Raw genomic sequence first — 16,891 nt, forward strand, 5'->3', positions numbered from 1 at the left:
AGGTCAAGCTGCGCATTTTTGAGGTTTTAATACGCGCACTAAAGTGCGTGCTCTAGTTTCTGCTATGGCGAGGCGCGCCGCGCAGCTGAGGGTTTATGACGTAACAAAGGCTTCTTTATTGGGAAATCGGGCGATTTTCAGCATGCATATGTATGGATGGAAATCACTGATCTCTATGGAAAAACATGATCATTGGTGGAAATAATAGCTACTTGGCGGAGGTCTGCGCTCTCAGAGTGCTTCTCTAGTTTGAATTTTTGATACAATATATAAAACAAATATACTTTGCTAATTTCGAGTTTCTTGTTAAAACTATAGGCATCGGTGCCTGCAAAAGAACTATTCACTGAGGGGCTGCGCCCCTCAGTGAATAGTTCTTTCGGACTCACCTCTGCCGGTAGTAAACTCTCAAGGCAAAGTATTTGTATACTGTAACCACAATGGTAGCCGGGGAGAAGTTTTCAGATTATCTAGTCGTCTGTTGTTTTGTTATCATACCACACAAGATATTCTCATGTTCATATTAGTAGGGCCAATACTTTGTGTTTTTCATAGTGAAATACAGAATCACTAAAATATGTCAAAAACACAAATGGGATGCACAACATTGTCTTCAGCATGAAAAACAAACCAAATTCTTGAGATTAAATTCTTCTTAATAATTATTATTTTCAACTATTTTGCAATATCTGGAGAAAAAAAAACATGCTAGAATCTAATTAAAAGGCACGCTTGTGTACTTAAGGTCTTTAAAAAAAGACCTACACAATAACAAAGGTCTGAAGCCAAATTTGAATAAAGCATGAATGGTAATGATAATGATAATAAAAATGGTTATAATAGTTATTATAATAATGATTATAATTATAATAATAATATTAAGATAATAATAATAAAAGATTTATCAAACATAGTCCAGGCTAGAAGGCACCCAACCTTGTTTTTTGATATATACAATGTTTTTTGATGGTTTCTTGTCAATTCGAGGGTGCTGATTCCAAATCCGATTGATGCCACTCGCGTAACCTTGAGCATTTTCGGCAAAATGCAAAAATCCAAAATGGCCGCCAGAAATGCTAATTCGGCCGTGATAAACACAATAATGTGCATTATATGACCAATTATTCCACCAAACTTCGTACATTATTGTTCCTAGAGTTACTCCATATGCATTTGCAAGCGAATTTTCATTTCATATAGGTTCATTTAGCATTTAAAGCTCATTTTTGTATTCAAAATGGCCGCCATTCCTATGCTTATGTACTATATGAATGGCAAAACATATGCATGGAAATATAGAACAAATTTACTGTATTTCCAGTCCCTTACCTACGCTATCATAAAGTTTTGTATGTGCAATATGTTGGGTGTCACTTACAATATATAGGGGGGCTACATTATGAGCATTTAATATTCATAAGCCTTACGATGTTGAACACAATTTCTTATATATTTCATTTTGTCTCAACAAAAGTCTCAACAATATATATTCACTACCGTCTCGCAAAGAATGAATATACCATCATAGTCTACATGCCGGTTGAATATAAACATGTAATACTAACACAATATATCAAGGAGCCTAGATACATGGTATTTATCAAATAATGTTGAAAATGGAGGGGAAGCTAGAAAGCAAAGCTTGTAATATGCATTCCCCTAAAACCATATTAACAAAGTACAGAAAAATCCTATACAGTAAGTGCAGAGATACATGGTTGCAGACAAAAACACATCGGACATTAATGGCACAACTAAAAACCCTTTACATTGTAGATTTTTTTTTTCCAGCAAGGAGTTGGGGGGTGGGAGCAGTCCTGAGGCGAGTTCGAAATGGATCATAATCTCCATCACTTTGATATGATTTAATTTAGAAGTGCCGCCTTGATATTATCGAGCAAACCTGATTTTCTTCTTGAATTAAAACAACAACAAAAACTGTTGAAGGCATAAACGAAACTGTCCTAATGCAATACCGTACAAACTGTTCATTAAACATCAACCAAGGAGCAATGTGAGATACCTCTTTCAGTTCTCTCACAGTTCTCAGGTGTTGATAATACATGTATACACTTTGACATCATGATCTCATTCAGTGTTGTCTTAAAACTAAAACTGTCATTTTTATTGTCTTTAAAGAACCCTTAATTTAATTGTATGTTTAGCAGCAGGCGACATCAGCCCCAAGTTTGCAGAATTCTCAGGCTAAAGATGCATATTAGTCCTGCAATTGTTTTAATTGCAACCACATCTGGTGATGTTCAGCACTTCCTCAGGGGTCAGAGGGAGATTATTTGCCATAGAAACAGGATGAAGACATGAAGACTTGCTTGATCACCACCCGTTGAAGCCCTGTGGCTTTTGTTGCCAGGCCAGAGATAGTGTTGTCGGTAACTTGGGTAGTATCAGAGATGACATCAGACCAGCATCTGCACCAACCTGTTTTGGGGTCAAAGCTTTCAAGTTACAGTAGGGAAATCTATAGGCTTGTGGGATTTCAGGCGCATTGATGGCAGGTTGTTCAAGGGGGCATTTCATGAAGTGTTTTGTCAGATCTTTTCTTTTTTACAAACTGTTATAAGCTATTAAATCCTTGCATCTGATTGGCTGAGAGCAAATTTGTCAGACAAATTTGTCCGACAAAATGCTTCATGAAATGCCCCCCCCCCCCCATGCTATCGTGTTTGGAAGGTCAAGGTATGCGTTGACGGCACTGGTGACACTTGCCATCCTTTCCTTCCAGTGTGAGGGAGAGTGATTGAGTGCCAGTGAAGGAGGGTGGACTTCCTTAGCCTATGCTTGGAAGGCTTGCCACAGAGGGCTGTCTTGAACATGGCGTTGGCAAGATGGTTACTAAGATGGAAGGCATGGATCTGATGATAATCTAATAAAGGTTGGGGCAAAGTCTCCAGAAGATGAAGTACTCCACTATTGTCTTGAGATGGGTCAGTATTCGGCTCATGTCATCCAAGGACTTTAACCCTGAGACGTAAAGGCAAGATCATCTGCAAACTTCCTACGTGAAGTGAATGTAATGTCACCACATATATGTTAAAAAGACCTCTAGTGGAGTTAATTTACATCCACCATTAAGGAGGCCATCATTCAGAGTCCTAACACAGCTGGTCTGGTTACCGAGAGCAATCCTGAATCTGAGGATTAAAGACAAGCAGTGTGAAGTTGTTATAACACTGCTTTCAGAATAAGGCAGCACTGTACAGATCTCAGAGTCTCCCTCGATATCATAGGCCTATACTCAAACACATTCACTCCGAAAAAAAAAAACCGTGGTAAAATTCATCTGCCATGTTCATCTGGGTTAACATCAAAAACTTTGGGGCATTGTCTTCATTTCAGAGATTTGACAACAGGAAGTGAGGTGGTCCCTTTTTCCACTTTCCCCTGCCTCATGTTCTTTCTCGGATGAGGGGACTGAAAAGTTTGTATAATATCACTTTTAGATAGTGTAGAACAGGACAGTTAATTGGAAATTTCATTTGTGTCATCATCTAGGATTCAGCCTTTTAATTCAGTAAATCAGAATGAATATTTTGATGTTGAACATCTCAAGGCAAGTAAGTATCAAATGTTCATATCTTATAATTCCTGATAAACGATCTTGATGTTGGCGTCAATTCAAGTTTTGGTGGATTTTTCCTAATACCTAGGGAAAATTTCAGGTTGAGGTAGCAAATTTGGATGTTTGCATAAAAAAAATAAAACAGCCTTTGTTAGTAACAACCTTCTGATTTATAATCAGCACACAAATTGGTAAACAGTGTACCTGAGTGACAGAAAAAAAATAAAATTTGTTTATTTCACAAGCTCTGCCGTTCATATTGTGCAGGGGTATATGAGTGGCGTCCATTTTGAAGTTTTGTATTAAGAAGAATATAATAAGCCTAAAAACAATAAACTTTCTGTTTGTTTGCTTTTTTGTTTGCTTGTTTTGCTAGTGGCACTCATCAGATTTGCATTGCACATGCAAAACTTGATAAAAGCGTAGGTATGTGACTGGAAATTCGTCTTCTATTTCTATGCATATTTTTTGCCATTTATATAGTACATGAGTATAGGAGTGGCGGCCATTTTGAATTGAAAATAAGCTTAAAATACTAAATGTACCTCTTCAAATGAAAAATTTCTTGCATGTGCAAGTAGAATTACTCAAGGAACAAAAATTTTAAAAACTTTGATGGAATAATTTGTCATAAAATTGACATAACTGGGATTATCATGGCCAAATTAGCATACATGTATGTATCTGGCGGCCATTTTGGATTTTTGCGTTTTGCCGAAAATGCTCAAGGTTACGCGAGTGGCATCAATCGGATTTGGAATCAGCACCCTCGAATTGACAAGAAACCATCAAAAAACATTGTATATATCAAAAAACAAGGTTAGGTGCACTTTCTATGGAGCCTAGCCTGGACTAACAAGCAAAAAATCTAAGAGAGATAGAAAGGGAAAGGGAACATAAAAAATTGTCACCATTATGGTAGTGAAGACTACTAAGAACGTAGTATTTAAGGTGCTCACCGGTACACGAGAATCTAGATGATTGTACAAAGAAGAAGAAGAGAGTGGAAAATAGGTCAGCAACTGAGCAGAAATGGCTTGAAATGTGAATACACAGAATATTATTATTTTGTTGCATCTAACTAATACCCTAAATATATAGTTCAATTTTCTACTTCACACGTAATAAATTGTTGATCTCCCTTTGGCTGCATTGATAGAGTAAATATCATTACAGGGTTTATATAGGCCGTATTGACGCATGTAAAATGATGGTGAGAGTTTTGCTTGTAAACATATTAATTTCGGCGTGAATTTTCAAGGATTATTATAGGGTAAAATATGGATAGACCTATTTGTGATATTCGTCGCAAACATTATGCTACACAATGGCGGACACAATGGGCAGCTGGGTGGAATCAAATTTGTGTATAAGTTGACGTAAACGGTATGATAAGTTTATTTTCGTCCAAAAAATATATATATATGAACATCCAGAGAGCGAAAATCTGTGTTGAAAAAAAAAGAGACAGGGTTAGATTCGAATATTTTTTTTGCGTTATTCCGATGGTTCTTTCATCCGAAATTAAAACAAAATTGTTCATTCCGAAGGTTTTTTAATCCGAAAATGAAAGAATGTGTGCACCAACGAACCACCGGAATTACGAACTCCATTAATAATGAATTGTAACCACAGTTTCGAAGTATAGGCCGATATAAAGTGTGCTCAAATTGTTTCGTAACACCTAGGAAGTACGTATGAATAAATTATGTCTTCTTTTAACTTTACAAGCACATAAAATGTTGGTTTTATTGGCCTCTTTTTTCTTTATTCGAATTTCGTTCAATTTCACAGAAAAAACCCAAAACATTATGCAAAGACAAACTGCATTATAAACAACATTGTACAAAATAATGTCAATCTTACACTATATAAAGACACTATATAAACACACACACACACACAAACACACAAACACCTAAATAGGATTGTGACCATTACACCACTCTAGGGTTCTTGTATTTCATGGAGAGTTTCGTGAAAGCCATGAGAGAATTCACATGCAAGCAAACAAACATACAAAATGAACAATAATTGCAACGTTTTGTTTGCACCTCCCAATGACATTATAACTGAGCAAAATAATGATGTGTAAGATAGATAATTAAGAAAATTAAGCTCAAACTATACAATCACTCTCAGACCTTTTGTCATAACTTATGTAAGCCACATCCACGAGAGTTGTATTAGAAAAAAAAAACTTGATACGTGTAAACAAACGAAATACAACATACATAATGAACGAAGTCCCACATATTACATTGTATTACATTATTTCGGTTATTCAAATGGCAAAGTGTTTAGTGAGTTAGTTTGCTCGCTTGTTTGTTTGTTTGTTTGTTGCTTGTTGCTTCTCTGCAAGGCTTCTAAGAATTCAACCGTCCAGAATAAACAGGGTTTTTTTTTTTTTTAAACTATCGAGGCATAGAATTTGCTTCTATCAGTGAGCTGATCTGTGAACTCTTTCTATACTGCGCATTCACGTGCTAGGGGTACGGTACCATGAAGGGCTCTCGTCATTTAAAACTATAATTAGTTTTATATACTTAGTATATGAAGTTGTGCTAGCCTAGTAGTAGTAATAGTAGTAACATACTGTACTGGTGTAGCAATATTATAATCGTACATCAACATCATCATTTAGCTTCTCTTGCCTATGTCCCAGTTTGTTAATTGCTCACTTTCATTGTCTATCAAGACTCTTGATATACCGCATTGACAAGCTTATTATGTTATGATATTGTGCTGAATGATATTCTAGTATTATCGACGAAACTGTTTGTCATGATGAGCGAGCGAGCTCCCCCCCCTTTCTCTCTCTCTCTCTCTCTCTCTCTCTCTCTCTCTCTTCGTTATGATATATTTTTACATGTACCAGTATGGTACATGTATGTGTAGGGACATTTACCCTTGCTTGAAACAAAAAAGAAAATCGCGATGTTCAGAAAAATCGTGACATTTTGGTGGAAATTGATAAGCAACCACTCCTAAACTCTCTGAACTATTTATGTGTTTAAATAAATGTCCCAATACATTGTATAGAATGAATGAATGAATGAATGAATGTGTATATAAACAGGGAAACATTATTCTTCTTCACCAAAACAGAAAAGTTGATGAACTGAGATATGATAATGACTATTGGTCACGGATCAGAGACGCTTAATGAATGTCGTGTAAAATTATTGTAATGAGACAATGATATTGTGTGTAAAGCTTTAGTCAAATTGTTACTTGGATTGGGCAAATTGACCTAGGTGTAAAAATGTTACAACTTATTGGTATAACATTCTGTACCAGTCCTGTTCCATTCGACTTTACCGATTAATAGTCTATTTGTATTCCTTTTGAGAAACGTGTGGAGAGTAATGCAATAAACTTTAAAGTTATATTGGTATCAGCAACACGTGAATTTATCTTTGATGTTATGATATAATACGATGTCAAAATGTATACCCTTATTCCATATCTTGAATATGTATTTTTTTTTTTTGGGGGGGGGGGGGGTAAAATTTGTATTTACGAAAAAGATTCAAAAACCAATAAATAAATAAATATTTCATGAATAACCATGGACATATTTTGCCATGCATTGCATTAGTAAAAATATAACTCGTTACTTCTGCATTCAAGGGAGACTGAGAGAAAAATAGAAAAATGAAGGGAGAATAAAGGAGAAAGAGAGAGAGAGAGAGGTCGGGGATTATGATAATAGAGGTGGTAAAAAAGTATGTGATAAGGGGGGGGGGGGTGTACGCCTTTCTTTTAATGCGATCGGGGACGTTATAAGCTAGCCGTCGTAATTAGTGATTATAAAAAGATGTTTACTCGTTCTTCCCGTACTCGATTGACCCGATTACCTTTCATATTTTCTGTACACCTACCAAGGACTTGTTGACAAAAGATCACATGCGCGGGGCGGCATTTCCGCATTTTTGACATTCCGACAGTCACACCTTTTCGATCATTACTTTTGACATCAACTCGCAAACACGAAAACAGCTCCGGGATCTTGAAGAATGCATAAACAGAAATAATGTGTGCAGCTTTCAAAAGTTCCAAATAAACAATTTTCCATTCCATTATAGGATGAATGAAGGCTTTGACTGAAGTTAAAAGAAAAAATGATAAAGATAAAATCTACAACGACCGAGACTTAAAACGGTCGACTCAAGGTTACGTTTCCTATATAGCCTGGCGTCTGTATTGAAACCAATATGAATATAGAAGGCAAAGACATCTATCTCGTCAACAATTTAACACAAGACTGCATATTTTCCTTTGAATGCACGCCTGCAATTTACATTACAACGACGGCTTCCTTTAGAAGTTTGCACACACAAAATGTCCATGACACTATATACTTTATGATATCGACAAACACTCGAAATTCGATCGTGAATGTATCCGCACACGGACCAAACAGGGAGCAAAACAAGAGTCGTTATAATATGGATCAAAACGAAACAAAATGGAACACTATAATATTCTACAGAAATTACCTTATTCATTCTCGTTTCCAAACTGGAGAGATATGGCCTTGAATGTCGGTCGTTCACCCGTTGGCCAAAATCAATACACGTTATATTCTTAAAGTGATGTCAGATTTTCCTGCGTCTAAATACATTAAAATATAATTATATCATCAGAGTCCCTTTATACGGATACACGTTTTTATCAACTCACAATATAGAAATAATTTGCATTTTAGAATCAAGGGAAACTTTTCTCTGCAACAGCAATAACGAGAGGTCTCATGGGAAAGGGAAATATTGAAAAAATATGAAAAAAATGTATAATGGAGAAACTTGTGCAAATTTGACATTCCACATAATTCTCAATCTATATGTCAGATTTTGATGAATCGTCTGCCATTCTGTCTTTTTCCCCTTTTTTACTCTGTTTATTAAAATCAACATGACCATGGGGTATATTTGTATTTAAAACAAACTTTTCCTGCAGTCTGTGTAATTCACCACTGATTTATATACAGATAGGGCCTACAGGAGAGGTAAGCACTTCTGTTGCAACTCTGTGTAATCCATAATCCTCTCCATGATTAACATGAATAATTCAAAATCATTCATGAGGAAAGTTGAGAAAGAAAACGTTTGGAGGAGCAAAGACTAATTCGTTGTTGAAAAACTTGTACAGTCGTCAAGTGAGTTGTTTGTGTTGTTTTCGTTTTTTGTGTCTTCTTCAAACACCTCAGAAGTTATGCCAAATAAAACAAGAGCGTCATATCATCAACTGTCAGTAAAGACTCATTTGTAAAGAGAGAAAAACTCTAACAATAATTCTGAACCAGAGATTCGTACTGAATCTCATCGTGCTAATCCCTCGCAAGGAAAAATAAAAATAATGTACTTTCAAAATTAAGAGGCATTTATACAACTGCAGGCGCTTCCAAAGCGATCTGAATCTCCGTAGCCCCATTACCTTATTGAGATGGGGATTCAGGTTTTAAATTTTTAATCAGAACCCACTAACATGACATATTAAAGAGTTAAAATTTAAGCAAAGAAAATAGGATTCCATTTTCTTTGATCACTTTTTTCACATACCACCCGTCAGTTTCCCTTTGTTTGCGTTTATTAGATAGTAAAGATCATATATAGTTATTCTAGAGGAATTAAAAGTCTATTTGATGAAAATTGGTTTTGAAATGGTTGAGATATCCAACAACAAAACAAAACAAAGTGGTTCTGTACTTTAAATAAAGAAAGATAAAAAAAATCGATCAATTACAGATTGTTGCCGATGTTACGATATAAGCAGAGAATAGGAAAGAGGGAGGGGTGGAGAAGGGGAGTTAGAGAAGACATACCCCAGCAAGATGTCAATGCCGACAATTGTTGCTTGCCGTGTTTACCGGAAATCAAGATAAGCCATGTTTATGCACTTTATTGTTTGTTTTGTTACTTTTTTTATACACGAAAGAATTCATGGAATTTCAAGCCCTGGTGGAAAATAATTATCTTTTCTTCTTCCCTGGTGCATGACCACCAACTAATCAGTAAACACAAATATTCGCTTGAAACAAACAAGATAGGTTCTAAATCATAGCCAACGTACGTCATTGCCATAAACAACCAAACTATTCCATCTGTGCCGTATTACAGCTCTTATTATCCCCCGCTCCCCGCCCCCTCCCCGATTCTCTCTGTATTTCTCTTTGTCAGACTATACCCTCTCCCTCTTTCTTCACCGCGTCCACTTGCCCAGATGCAAAACGCCTTCCTTGAGCCGCAAATAATTTTGGCAATTATACCGTCCTTTTACAAGAAGGGTCACAGGCAGTTGCGTCTTTCGTAAACACGTCGTCAAATTGTCACCATTAGACTATTCCCCTCCCCTAACTGCCAGACGTTGTAACGTCTGGTCTACTCATTTATTTTGAACATGAAGTTATGTTTATCAGATTTTTACCAACAAATGAGAACAATGACGTTTGTTGCATTCTCAACGACGCAGCAAATCACCATGTTTCGCATATATCATGAACAATCCGCCATCCCACACAGTTTGTACTTTGGGCGGAAAACACGCGGCCTCTAGATAGAGCATTATTTGGTGGAAAATTCTTCCGGATTGTTATACATCGTCATCATTCACGTCATTCCTTCTTTAAAGTCGGGGTGCTCTTGTTCATTCAGTGTCCTCCCCGAGGCTTCCCGAAGGGCTTGGTGCAGCAAACAACGTGCTTCATCTAAACATTATCGTCTGGAGGTCTTTTTTTCGGTCGTTATAGAAGCATTGTGTCTACTGAAAATCTCAGAAAGGAATACAGAGCTGTTGTCGGCAACTTAATAGTGAAATTTCACGAAAGATATGAAAATCCCCCCCCCAAAAAAAAAAAAAAAACAACAACAACAACACGAAAACATGTCCTTTGGCAGGAACACATTTTGCAAGAGACGACAGCAAATTGCGATATAAAATTAATCTTATATGAAGAGCTTGGTCGCAAAATAAGTTAAGCGCCATTTTCAACACGTTAATTATTCGATATAAAGTCAGTTCATATCATAGACAGTATAATAAAATTTTTCCAATGATACATCACTTGTTTTATATCAAGGAATATTCTTAAAGTCATGATAACAACAGTCTAACATTTTCTTATGATTTTCTTCGTTTTTAGCAACTTTAATTGCAAATATATATAAATTACCAAAAATGGATTTACTTCCTTTTGTGATCAGATTCTTCATATCGAGGGAGTATACAAAAGACAGGCAAATAATTATCCATCATTGTGCGAAGAGACCGTTCCATCAATTCGCAATAAGGTCATGATTTAAAGGGATGGTACAGTATTGGTGGAGATGAGAATTGGGTTTTAACTTTTTGCGAGATACCAAGAAAACACTTATAGAATAGTACAGAGCATACCATTTTAAGAGGAATTCAAATCTTATTTGATGAAAATCGGGTTTAGAATGACTGAAACATCCAAAAACAAAGTAAAATAAAGCGATCATAATAAAATGTGGGTCCCACACTTTATTAGAATCGCTGTTTTGGATATCTCAGCCATTTCAAAACCAATTTTCATCAAGTAAACGTTGAATTCCTCATGGAATTACATGCTCTTTCATATTTCATAAGAGGTTTCTCATTATCTCACCAAAAAATATTAGAAACCTGAAATTAGGTCTAAACCAAAACTATACAATCCCTTTAATCAAGATGGCAATTAGGTTTTTATATACTGCTTCTGAACTGTATTGAATAAAATTTAGCTGGTCCCTTGCTTCCTGTTACAGCATGAAAGCAACATACTCCCAATCTCTCTTCTTTTCTTTTTTTCCAGACAGGTTCATCCGGTACATAATCGCACCTCTATGATCAAAACAATATAGCAACGAGACAGAACAACAACAATAACCAAGCAGCAGCTTGTTTTGAATAACAACATTTTCCTCTATGGAATGAAGTTTTGTTACTCAGAGAGAGACTATTGTCACACTTCTGCGCGATAAACAGCTCTGCTGATGGTTCCGCTACCACCCCACCCCTTTTATTACCTTACCAGAATAAGTAAGTGAGAAGTCAACCTTTGTCATTATAGCATCAACACATTTTCTGAATAAGATGAAGATTCAGTTTGAATTAAAAGAACAACAACAAAATAAAAAAGAAACTAAAAATGGATAGAGTATTGCCGATATACCACTGTCCGAATAAACGCGACCGTGAAGCTTTATGATCTGAAGAGCATCAATTCCGAGTTACAATACATCCAACGTACGGTAACGTAAAACTGAATAAGTTTGGACAACCTAAACGTCCAGCTTTTTAATAGACCTCAATTCTAATAATAGGCCCTATATCATACACAGGTTTGGCATATCATTAGGGCAGTTCATCTTTGCTATCTTTCAATCTGTGATACGAACGTTAAAATGTAATTCTCCATGTGCTATGCCATGAATAAATCTGAACTTTAGAGTTAATGAATGGGTTGAGCGCCCGAACAGTCACGTTCACAAGTTCTTCTTCCCCTTTCATGAGTTGACGATTCATGTCATCACTGACCGCATCGGTTTTGTTTTTTCCACACTTGCATCATGCGTATACTTTGGTGCCAGAATGTTTGGGGCTTGCGATGGACACAGTGGGACGGTGGAAGATCCAAGAGTGCGGATGGGTTGGAACGTAACAGGTTGGAACTTGGTCGATAGATGGCGCTATGGGTGACGAAGCAAATGTGCAAAATGACTTTTCGCGTCGCAACCATATCGATGGTTTTAACAGTAACTGCAAGTCAGTTACCGACTATATTTCAAGTACTCTACGCGGAAGTATTGTACGTCACTGGCTGGATAAGTCGTTTAATAATAACGAAACGCTTTCTGTTCACCAATGGGCAGATTATCAGTCTTGTATTCGAATTATAGAAATATTGTGTTGTAATCAGTGCTCCACCCGCTAGAGTACGATTATTGTGTCTTTTGACGCCAAAGTATTTTAGCAACATACCTATGATGTATGCATTCTTATTTGAGGGTTTTGCACTGTGACATACTTATGTAATAATCTACTGATTTGCTGCTGTGGAATGATGTAAAAGAGAGTCATTTTCAGGAACATTAGCTGGTGAACACACACACATAGGTCCTAATCATATACATGTGTGTATATATCTTTATCTATGTATCCATATATCATATATATATATTTATTTATGAAGAGTTTGTTCGCAAAAACCGATGTCCATATTTGCCAAGTGGAGATATTTGCGATTAAAGGTCAAGAAAAATAAAGAGAATAATAAGAAAATTTTTGCTTCTTTTGACCGTAACTTCAAAAAAATACCTTTATATGTAGTGACCAATATAAAAGGTATTATTTTGTACTTTATGACAGAGACCGTACTTCAAAATCTTCAAAAATGGACTTATCGGTTATTGCGAACAAACTCTTCATATATATATATATATACATATATATCTATACATATATATTTATGTATTTATTTATTCAGACGTATGTAGTTATGAGTAAGCGTATTTCAATAAATTTACAAGTCTATGCAGTGCATTCCTGTTATAATGAACACAGTTATAACGAAATTCTGGTTAAAATGAAGTGAAAATTGAGGCCGGAACATTATTTGCTCTGCGGTTTTTACTGTTATTTGTTTGGTTATAATGAAATTTCTATATAGTGAAAGAAAACTGCTGGTCCTGAGGACTTTGTTGTAGCGGGAGTCCACTGTAGTCATTCATCTATCAAGTCAGTCTTTGTTGAAATATATAAAAGCTCTGTAACGTTCCTTAATGTAATTTTAAATCGATATTCACTGCAATACAAATGGGAGAAGGGAAATGAGGCAAAATGACCAGTCATTTTATCAACACAATACGACAGAAACACAGCACAGTGCAGCAACAGGAGTTCCAGTTTTTCATAAGATGATTTTTATTAAAGTTTAAGTGGCATTGTAAAAACATTCACTTTATCTTCATTTTTTTTCACTTCGTTCATCAGGCAACAGTAGTTTGCATGGAACACAACATCTGTTTTGACATCACACCAGTATCAATGTCATATCACTATTTAATGCCCAGTTCATAGCATCTAAGAGCATCACAGTAAAATGACTAAGCAATGACTAAGCATTGCAAAACCTACAAATCGACATTCACTCAGGCTGATTTTCAAAGTAGACCCCACAACAAATTATAATCACGTCTAGGATCAGCTAGGTCAAAATGTTGTTTCTGTAGTTTGTTATTCAGTCATCCCTTTTCCATCTAAATCAGAGATTTTTGAAACTTGAATTGTAAGTTTTAGGAGAGTTTGTGAAAGTTTTTCAAAGATCCATTTGTTTTCACCAGTGTTTCTTTTTCCCAATCTGACATCCTTCTCAACTTTCTGACCAATGTGCTCATAAAATGAAGCACAAAATCCTCAACAAAAACTTTTTCAAAACAAGACACCAGTAGCACCGATAATTTTGAATAATCAAGAAAAGAATGTGCATAACTGAGTTATTAAATATTCAGGTTGTTTGTGGCATCTACACAGTGTACTGTTTTGTGTTTACATCATGTTCTTTGGCTTTGCAAGAAACAATAAAAATGGGGGGGGGGGAGTTTTTGGTTAATCATGCATGTATAGTCCCTCTAGAGTGGTTTTAAAGGTTTAGCTCCCTTTTCATATCACACACAAAGCAATAGAAATAGTGAGTTTGTGTGGTTAAATAGGTTTCAAGCTTCAAAGCTCTTTTGCTCGAAGTTACTATCTCGTTGTTCAGATTTCTTCCAAAATGTTACAAACACATAATTTCAATACCTTAAATGTCATTTTACAGCTCAAAATATCATTCAAAATGAGAAGTAATTTGAAAGTCTCCATCTCATGACTGTTGTAAGTTTTGTAATCCAAGGTCACAAGTGGCGCAGGTTGCTTAGTCCCACATGTCCCACATGAGCTTTTGTTATGAATCCAGTGCTAAGAAACCAGTGTCATATCATCTTCTCCATTATGCAAGATATTTTCAAACATTAAAAAAATGTTTGCCTCTCCTGACCATTTACAATCTTCTATCATGGATTTTGATTCCTACTCCTAAGATTTCTTGCATTCAAGTCATAGCTAGGTGGGTAAATTGTATGTAAACTTTGATTTTTTTTTTTATTATGACATGTACAAGTATTTTAACCTCAGTCTGTACAATTGTCATTTTTCTACAAAATCAAACTTTGCTTGCTCCAATACCAGATTCATTTGGCATGAATACAACAACTCATCAATACAACTTTTACTGTTTCCTCACTAAAAAGATCATGTAACAATTATTACTTTCTGACAACATTTACTGTACATATCTTTGACAACATTCTACACCATAGCATATCATTTCACATCCGGTAAAAGATACAAGATTGTCAATATAAAGTACTTAATTCAAGAATGACTACAAACATTGTATCATCTTCCTACTGAAAATTCACAGGTAACATACAGAAACACACTTTTCTTTAAGTCTAATCTAGCTAAAACAATGTTCATGAATAGCTTAAAAAATGATGTATTAAAAAAATTCTAGCTCTTGAACAGTTCAAGAGTGACGTGTTAGCACGAAAGGCCTATTCGCACTAACGTGACAAAATACCAGAAAAATTTCCAACACATCTGCTTCAGCTACAACAACCATCCTCAAACATGCAAATCTACAGTGTACAGAAAAAGGCTACTGTTTCTTGGATTGTGAGAGTCACATCTGTACAAAATTCTCTTGCAGTCCCTGAGATTTAGCTGTACACCTGTCACAAAAAGAAGAAGAAATAAATGCAGTGTCTGTTTCTGAATGATGATGTTGCGGTAACCATGGCTGCCATCTAAACAGCAGCTTGTACTAATCAGGAAGACAGCAAATGTAAATACACACTGCCTTATTTTTGACATTTAAAATCACACTAAAGTGATCAGGAGGACTGTTTCACATCCTCATCAGAACTCTTTCATACTGCAGACGAGGAAAATAATGCATTCACGTCGAAACTCATTTTTACCCCCATGAATGTAGACATCAGAAACGGGCGGTACAATTGAAACCATGGTTTAAACCATGGACAATTTGTATGGAGCGCCAAGTGCCGCATGGCCTATTTCCTTATGAAATCAGCCATTTCAATTGTAACACCTTCGTGAATTCAGACCTTTAAGTTTCAATATGACTACATTCCCTGCTGCACTCTCACATACCTTTATTTTGTCTCGCCGTAGAATCCCAAGATGGGTCAACGCCCTGGCCAGACATTTTGTCGCATGTATAGCTTTATCCTTTCCCTCATTTATTTGGTAGACATATAATAATCATTATGAACAACAGCTTGCACAGAAACTGAACTTCAAGTACTCTGCTTTGCAATGGTGGAAATGATTTACACATGGGTGATGTGCCGTAGTACTCTATTCCAATAACAAACCCTGTTAACAGTACTAGTATCGTCTTTGCTGCACCTGTGTAGTATTCATACTGGTCTAGGTGTTACCATCACCTTAACCCCCTTACAACTGCCCGCACTAAAATGCCACAGACATGGCATATAGATAGGCTCTTCATGGTAAGGAGAGAGTTAATTTGGTTGATGAAAGTTTCTCCAGCAATGCACACAAACAACAAGAGTCACAAAAAATGGTTTATACCAAAATTACTGGCCATTTACTCTCCTGTACATACAAAACTGGTGTGAGCTGCACAGAAACATGCACCTCCTTCACATTTCTTGACAAAAAAATCCTGTTTTCTCATTGTAATACATCTCAATATAACACCATACATAGTACTCTCACATCAGTGCTTGTTGAGGCAGTTTGGTAATGATGACTTTAACTGTTATTGAGAGGAGATGCAACTAATACTCATGCAAACAAAATAAGCCAATGAGAAAACAATAACTCAGATATATGAATGCACAGCGGTTTTTGTGTGATATGAGTAATGATGCTGATACAAGCCTCCTAGAGTTTTCTGGGCGAACAAATCGTTTAGACGAGAAAAAAACAACAACAAATTTCCCAAATCTGGCCTCTGGAGTGCCAATATACACTCAGCGGTCAATATGCTTGTTTGTTTCAGTAACTTTTTAGTAGTTTGTTTGGCAGTAACTTTACAACTTTCTTCTACAGCAGCAGTGTTTGTGCAAAAGTCTAGATAATAACATGTTTTTTTAATGATGGATTTTCAGAGCCATGCTGTACTGCAACGTAACACAGTCAAGTGGTGGATAACAATTATTGTCACTGCTTATAAAAACATACAATGGGCCTGTTTTTGTTTATTTCTATCTTTTT

The sequence above is a fragment of the Diadema antillarum genome, unplaced genomic scaffold, assembly GCF_040938485.1.
Source record: "Diadema antillarum isolate AM-2024a unplaced genomic scaffold, OU_Dant_1.0 seq00001153_RagTag, whole genome shotgun sequence".
Taxonomy (NCBI): domain Eukaryota; kingdom Metazoa; phylum Echinodermata; class Echinoidea; order Diadematoida; family Diadematidae; genus Diadema; species Diadema antillarum.